General features: G+C 64.8%; 1 pseudogene; it reads left to right on the forward strand.

Annotated features, from left to right (window-relative positions):
* Window positions 1-7,079: 7,079 nt before the first annotated feature.
* The window catches only part of LOC148023927 (18S ribosomal RNA), a 1,216-nt pseudogene continuing 795 nt past the window's right edge, over window positions 7,080-7,500 (forward strand).

Raw genomic sequence — 7,500 nt, forward strand, 5'->3', positions numbered from 1 at the left:
GTGTGGTGGGGTGGGGGGGTGCGCCGTGTCATGGGGGGGTGACGCGGGGTGGGGTGGATCGAGCGGGGTTTTTCGAGGTGGGGTGCGGGGGGGGGGGATATGCGCCGCGTCGTGGGGGGGTGCGGTGGGGTGGGGGTGTGTGCTGTGTTGTGGGGGGGCTGACGCGAGGTGGGGTGGGTCGAGCGGGGTTTTCGGAGGCGTGTTGGGGTGGTGTGGAGGGAGCGGGGTTTTCCGAGGTGGGGTGCGGGGGGCGTCGTGGGGGGGTGCGGTGGGGTGGGGGGGTGCGCCGTGTCCTGGGGGAGTGACGCGGGGTTGGGTGGGTCGAGTGGGGTTTTTCGTGGTGGGGTGCGGGGGGGGGGGGGGATATGTGCCGCGTTGTGGGGGGGTGCGGTGGGGTGTGGGGGGTGTGCCGTGTCGTGGGGGGCTGACGCGAGGTGGGGTGGGTCGAGCGGGGTTTTCGGAGGCGTGGTGTTGTGGTATGGAGGGAGCGGGGTTTTTCGAGGTGGGGTGCGGGGCGGCGTCGTTGGGGGGTGCGGTGGGGTGGGGGGTGCGCCGTGTCGTGGGGGGTGACACGGGGTGGGGTGGGTCGAGCGGGGTTCTCGGAGGCGTTTGTGGTGTGGTGTGGAGGGAGCGGGGTTTTTCGAGGTGGGGTGCGGGGGGGGGCGTCGTGGGGGGGTGCGGTGGGGTGGAGGGTGCGCCGTGTCGTGGGGGGGTGAGGCGGGGCACGGTGGGTCGAGCCTGGTTTTTGGAGGAGTGGTGGGGTGCTGTGGATGGAGCGGGGTTTTTCGAGGTGGGGTGGGGGGGAGGCGCCGCGTCATAGGGGGGTGCGGTGGGGTGGGGGGGTGTGCCGTGTGGTGGGGGGTGACGCGAGGTGTCGCGATGCCCCCTCCCCCCCACCATGCCCCGACATGACGTGACGCTCCCCCTCCCCAACATAACATGACAACCCCCCTCCCCCCCCCCCATGACATCCCCCCATCCCCCATGACACGACACGACGCGATGCGCCCCCCCCATGACGTCCCCCCCTCAAAAATTCGCCCCCCCCCCCCTCAACACACACCACCCCACCCCTCCCCCCCCTCAAAAATTCGGCCCCCCCATGACATCCCCCCCACCCCCCATGACACGACGCGACGCGACGCGCCCCCCCATGACACGACACGACGCGACGCGCCCTCCCCTTCCCCCCTCAACACACACCACACCATGTCGCGACGTGCCGCGCCCCCCCCATGACATCCCCACCCCACCCCCCCACCCACCCATGACACGACACGATGCAACGCGCCCCCCCATGACATCCCCCCCCATGGGATCCCCCCCCTCCCCGCCCCCCCATGACACGACACGATGCGATGTGCCACCCTCCCCTTAACACACACACCCACCCAACGCAATGCCCCCCCCCCCCACACACACCACACCATGTCGCGACGCACCCCTGACCCCCCCCGCGCCCCATGGCCTGACACGACGCGACGTGCTCCCCTCCTCTTAACACACCCACCCACCCTCCATGACGCCCCCTCAAAAATTCGCCCCCCCCCCCCCCCCCCCCCCAACACACACCACACCACACCACCCCTCCCCCCTCCAAAATTCACCCCCCCCTCTCAACACACACCACACCACGCCTCCCCCCCCCCCTCAAAAATTCGCTCCCCCCTTTAAAATGCGGCTTTGTCCACGGTGTGGTGTGGTGTGTATTGGGGGGGGCGCCACACGTCGCGACATGATGTGGTGTGTGTTGAGGGGGGAAGGCTGAGGGGGGGGGCACGTCGCGTCGTGTCGTGTCATGGGGGGTGGGGGGGATGTCATGGGGGGGCGCGTCGCGTCGTGTCGTGTCATGGATGGGGGGGTGGGCTGGGGATGTCATGGGGGGGGGGGGGGGGGGCAGCACGTCGTGACATGGTGTGGTGTGTGTGGAGCGTGAAGGGGGAGAGGGGGGGCACGTCGCGTCGTGTCGTGTCATTGGAGGGTGGGGGGATGTCCTGGGGGGCGCGTCATGTCGTGTTGTATTATGGGTGGGGGGGGATGTCATGGTGAGGGGTTTCGAATTTTGGAGGGGGGGAGAAGGGGGGAGGGTGGGGGGGGCTGAATTTTGAAGGGGGGCAAATTTTTGAGGGGGGGGGAAGGGGTGGGGTGGGGTGGTGTGTGATCAGGGGGGGTCGAATTTTGGAGGGGGGGGGAGGGGTGGTGTGGTGTGGTGTGTGTTGGGGGGGGGGGGGGAAAGGGTGGGGAGGTGTGTATTGAGGGGGGGGGTGGTGTGGTGTGGTGTGTGTTGAGGGGGGGGGGGAGTGGGGTGGTGTGTGTTGGGGGGGGAGGGGGCGAATTTTTTTGGGGGGGTGGGGGAGGGGTGGGGTGGTTTGTGTTGAGGGGGGGGGGGGGAATTTTTGGGGGAGGAGTGTGTGTTAAGGGGGGGGGGGGCTGAATTTTTGAGGGGGGGAGGGGTGGGGTGGTGTGTGTTGAGGGGGGGGTGGGTGAATTTTTTTGGGGGGGGGGAGGGTGGTGTGGTGTGTGGTGTGTTGAGGGGGGGGGGGGGGGGGGGGGCGAATTTTTGAGGGGGGGGGGAGGGGTGGTGTGGTGTGGTGTGGTGTGTGTTGGGGGGGGAAGGGGGGCGAGGTGTGTATTGAGGGGGGGGGGAGGCGAATTTTTGGGGGGGGGGAGGGCTGGTGTGTGTTGGGGGCGGGGGGGGGGGGGGGGAGGCAAATTTTGGAGGGGGGGGAGGGGTGGTGTGGTGTGGTGTGTGTTGAGGGGGGGGGGCTGAAATTTTTTGGGGGGGGTGGGGTGGTGTGTGTTGGGGGGGGGCATATTTTTTGGGGGCGGGGGGGGGGAGGGATGGGGTGGTGTGTGTTGAGGGGGGGGCAAAATTTGGAGGGGGGGAAGGGGAGGGGTGGTGTGGTGTGGTGTGTGTTGAGGGGGGGGGGGAATTTTTGAGGGGGGGGAGGGGTGGTGTGGTGTGTGTTGAGGGGGGGGGGGAATTTTTGAGGGGGGGGGGAGGGGTGGGGTGGTGTGTGTTGAGGGGGGGGGGGGGGAATTTTTGGGGGGCGGGAGGGGTGGTGTGGGGTGGTGTGTGTTGAGAGGGGGGGGGGGCGAATTTTGGAGGGGGAGGGGAGGCGTGGTGTGGTGTGGTGTGGTGTGTGTTGAGGGGGGGGGGGCGAATTTTTGGGGGGGGGGGGGCGAATTTTGGAGGTGGGGGGAGGGGTGGTGTGGTGTGGTGTGTGTTGGGGGGGGGGGGGGATTTTTGAGGGGGGGGGGAGGGGTGGGGTGGTGTGTGTTGAGGGGGGGCTGAAATTTGGAGGGGGGGAAGGGGAGGGGTGGTGTGGTGTGGTGTGGTGTGGTGTGGTGTGGTGTGTGTTGAGGGGGGGGGGGGAATTTTTGAGGGGGGGGGGAGGGGTGGTGTGGTGTGTGTTGAGGGGGGGGGGGGGGGTGGGGTGGTGTGTGTTGAGGGGGGGGTGAAATTTTTGGGGGGGGAGGAGGGGTGGTGTGGGGTGGTGTGTGTTGAGGGGGGGGGGGGGGGCGAATTTCGGAGGGGGGGGAGGGGTGGTGTGGTGTGGTGTGTGTTGAGGGGGGGGGCCAATTTTTTGGGGGGGGGGGGGGGAAATTTGGAGGGGGGGGGAGGGGTGGGGTGGTGTGGTGTGTGTTGAGGGGGGGGTGTGAATTTTTGAGGGGGGGAGGGGTGGTGTGGTGTGGTGTGTGTTGAGGGGGGGGGAGGGGTGGTGTGGTGTGGTGTGTGTTAAGGGGGGGAAGGGGTGGGTGTGTGTATGTTAAGGGGAGGGGATCACGTCGCGTGATCTCATGTCATGGTGCAGGGGGGGAGGGGGGCGTGGCGACATGGTGTGGTGTGTGTTGGAGGGGGCATCGCGGTGGGTGGGTGTGTGTGTTAAGGGGAGGGGGGTGAGGTGGGGTGGTGTGTGATGACGGGGGAGGCGAATTTTGGAGAGGGGGGGAGGGGTGGTATGGTGTGGTGTGTGTTGAGGGGGGGGCAGGGAGGGCCGAATTTTTGAGGGGGGGGAGGTGTGGGGTGGTTTGTGTTGAGGGGGGGGGCCGAATTTTGGAGGGGGGGAGGGGTGGTGTCGTGTGGTGTGTGTTGAGTGAGGGGCGGTTGAAATTTTGAGGGGGGGAGGGGTGGTGTGGTGTGTGTTGAGGGGGGGGGGCGAATTTTTGAGGGGGGGAGGGGTGGTGTGGTGTGGTGTGGTGTCTTGAGGGGGGGGTGGGGGGCGGTGGAATTTTTGAGGGGGGGAGGGGGTGTGTGGTGTGGTGTGTGTTGAGGGGGGGGAGGGGTGGGGTGGTGTGCGTTGAGGGGGGGGGCGAATTTTTGGGGGGGGGAGGGGTGGTGTGGTGTGGTGTGTGTTGAGGGGGGGGGGGGGAGGGGTGGGGTGGTGTGTGTTGAGGGGGGGGGCAAATTTTTGGGGGGGGGGAGGGGTGGTGTGGGGTGGTGTGTGTTGGGGGGGGGCTGAATTTTGGAGGGGGTGGGGGAGGGGTGTGTGGTGTGGTGTGTGTTGAGGGGGGGGGGGCGAATTTCTGAGGGGGGGGGGAGGGGTGGTGTGGTGTGGTGTGGTGTGGTGTGTTGAGGGGGGGGGGTGGGGGGCGGTGGAATTTTTGAGCGGGGGGAGGGCTGGTGTGGTGTGGTGTGGTGTGGTGTGGTGTGTGTTGAGGGGGGGGGGAGGGGTGGGGTGGTGTGTGTCGAGGGGGGGGGCGAATTTTTTGGGGGGGGAGGGGTGGTGTGGGGTGGTGTGTGTTGGGGGGGGGGAGGGGTGGGGTGGTGTGGTGTGTGTTGAGGGGGGGGGGAGGGGTGGGGTGGTGTGTGTTGAGGGGGGGGGGCGAATTTTTGGGGGGGGGAGGGGTGGTGTGGTGTGGTGTGTGTTTAGGGGAGGGGGGCCGAATTTTTTTTTGGGGGGGGGGGGGTGGGGTGGTATGTGTTGGGGGGGGGCGAATTTTGGGGGGGGGAGGGGTGCGGTGGTGTGTGTTGACGGGGGGGGGGAGGGGTGGTGTGGTGTGGTGTGTGTTGAGGGGGGGGTGGGGGGCGGTGGAATTTTTTGGGGGGGGGGGAGGGTTGGGGTGGTGTGTGTTGAGGGGGGGGACGAATATTTGGGGGGGGGGGAGGGGTGGTGTGGGGTGGTGTGTATTGGGGGGGGGGGGGGGGGGGGCGAATTTTGGACAGGGAGAGGGGTGGTGTGGTGTGGTGTGGTGTGGTGTGTGTTGAGGGGGTGGGGGCCGAATTTTTTAGGGGGGGGTGGTGTGTGTTGGGGGGGGGGGGGGGGATTTTTGGGGGGGGGGAGGCATCGCGGTTGGGGGGGGGGGGATTTTTGGGGGGGGGGAGGCATCGCGGTTGGGGGGGGGGCCGAATTTTGGAGGGGGGGAAGGGGTGGTGTGGTGTGGTGTGTGTGGTGTGTGTTGGGGGGAGGCATCGCGGTGGGTGGGTGTGTGTGTGTGTTAAGGGGAGGGGGGCACGTCGCGTCGTGTCCTGTCACCCCCCCCATGACATCCCCACCCCACCCCCCACCCATGACATGACACGACGCGACGCGTCCCCCCCTCCCCGCCCCCCCATGACATGACACGACACGACGTGCCACCCTCCCCTTAACACACACACCCACCCACCGCAATGCCCCCCCCAACACACACCACACCATGTCCCGACACCCCCCTCCCCCCCCTCCCCCCCTGTGCCCCATGACATGACAAGATGCGACGTGCTCCCCTCCCCTTAACAGACCCACCCACCCACCATGACGCCCCCTTAAAAATTCTGCCCTCTCCCCCCCCCCTCAACACACACCACACCACACGACCCCTACCCCCCCTCCAAAATTCGCCCCCCCCCCTCTCAACACACACCACACCACCCCTCCCCCCCCCCACCCCCCCTCAAAAATTCGGCCCCTCTCAACACACACCACCCCACCCCTCCCCCCCCCCTCAACACACCCCCCCTCAAAAATTCCGCCCCCCCCCCCCTACAAAATTCGCCCCCCCCCCCCCAACCCCCCCTCAAAATTTCGGCCCCCCACTACAAAATTCGCCCCCCCCCCCCCCACCCCCCCTCAAAATTTCGGCCCCCCCCCCTTCAAAATTCGGCCCCTCTCAACACACACCACCCCCCCCCCTCAAAAATTCAGCCCCCCCCCCTCCCCCCCTTCAAAATTCGGCGCCCCCCCTCCAAAATTCGGCCCCCCCTCCCCCCCTCAACACGCCATGTCGTGAGGCGCCCTTCCCCCCCCCAAGGAAAATTTCGGGCTTTGTAGGTATGCCTTGCCGTTGGAGCCGAAAACACCTATGAGGGTAGTGGTGCTTGCTCCATCGAAACACTCCTTGGAGATCCAAGGGAGGGTGAGGTGAGGCGTATGGTCCCCGCATCCGTCTTGTCCGCGAGGAGTGTCTCGTGAGCAAATGCCATGTACCCCCCGCCGAACGGTTAGGCTCAAGCGACTTGTGGTGATCCTTGCGAGGACATCGCGTCGTGGCGGTCAACATGTGCCCACTAGGCGGTGAGGAGCGAAGTGCGGTGCCTTGAATACGTGTCTCGTTTTTGGCGAGATCGTGTTCGAGCTCCATGGTTCTCAATGTTAACGGCGATTCTCGTCGTGAATATTGTGCGGCTTGTATCGATACGGATGGACCGAAACCGATGGAACGATGTGATCGAGGTGCTTCTTCGTCGGCGGGGCTTGTTCCCGGTGGGGTTGAGTGTACCTCATGATGGGCTCTTGTTGACGCGAAACGGTGGAATGCATGAGCGTCTCCATCATCTTTGGACTCGACACGAGCTCGGAATGTGGCAGACAAGACAACGTGGAGCACGCCTCGTGCGTGGTGGTGGCGATGGCTGATGCACGTGCTCGTGTGCGGCTTTGTCCACGGTGGGAAACGAAAGCATGCCCTCGTCCCATCCCCATTTGTCATTTTATTTTTCTCCCCGTAAACTCTCGAGCCTTCGTGCTCCTCCCCTCTTTCTCTTTACATCAAGAACAACACATTGGTGATGAGGTCGTGCCTTTTTGCCCCGCAGCCACACTCGATGTGGAGTCGGAACGCGCAGCAGCGGTGCTGCTCGTGTGACAAAGTATAGCTACCTGGTTGATCCTGCCAGTAGTCATATGCTTGTCTCAAAGACTAAGCCATGCATGTGTAAGTATAAACTCTCTTGTACTGTGAAACTGCGAATGGCTCATTAAATCAGTTATAGTTTCTTTGATGGTACCTTGCTACTCGGATAACCTTGCGATGTTACTTTGAAAAAATTAGAGTGCTCAAAGCAAGCCTATGCTCTGAATACATTAGCATGGAATAACGCGACACTCTGGTCATATTGTGTCGGTCTTCGGGACCGGAGTAATGATTAATAGGGATGGTTGGGGGCATTCGTATTTCATTGTCAGAGGTGAAATTCTTGGATTTATGAAAGACGAACTACTGCAAAAGCATTTGCCAAGGATGTTTTCATTAATCAAGAACGAAAGTTGGGGGCTCGAAGATGATCAGATACCGTCC

This window comes from Lygodium microphyllum, chromosome 16 (genome assembly GCF_053477565.2).
Source record: "Lygodium microphyllum isolate KBCC chromosome 16, Lygodium_microphyllum_v1.1.10, whole genome shotgun sequence".
Classification (NCBI taxonomy): domain Eukaryota; kingdom Viridiplantae; phylum Streptophyta; class Polypodiopsida; order Schizaeales; family Lygodiaceae; genus Lygodium; species Lygodium microphyllum.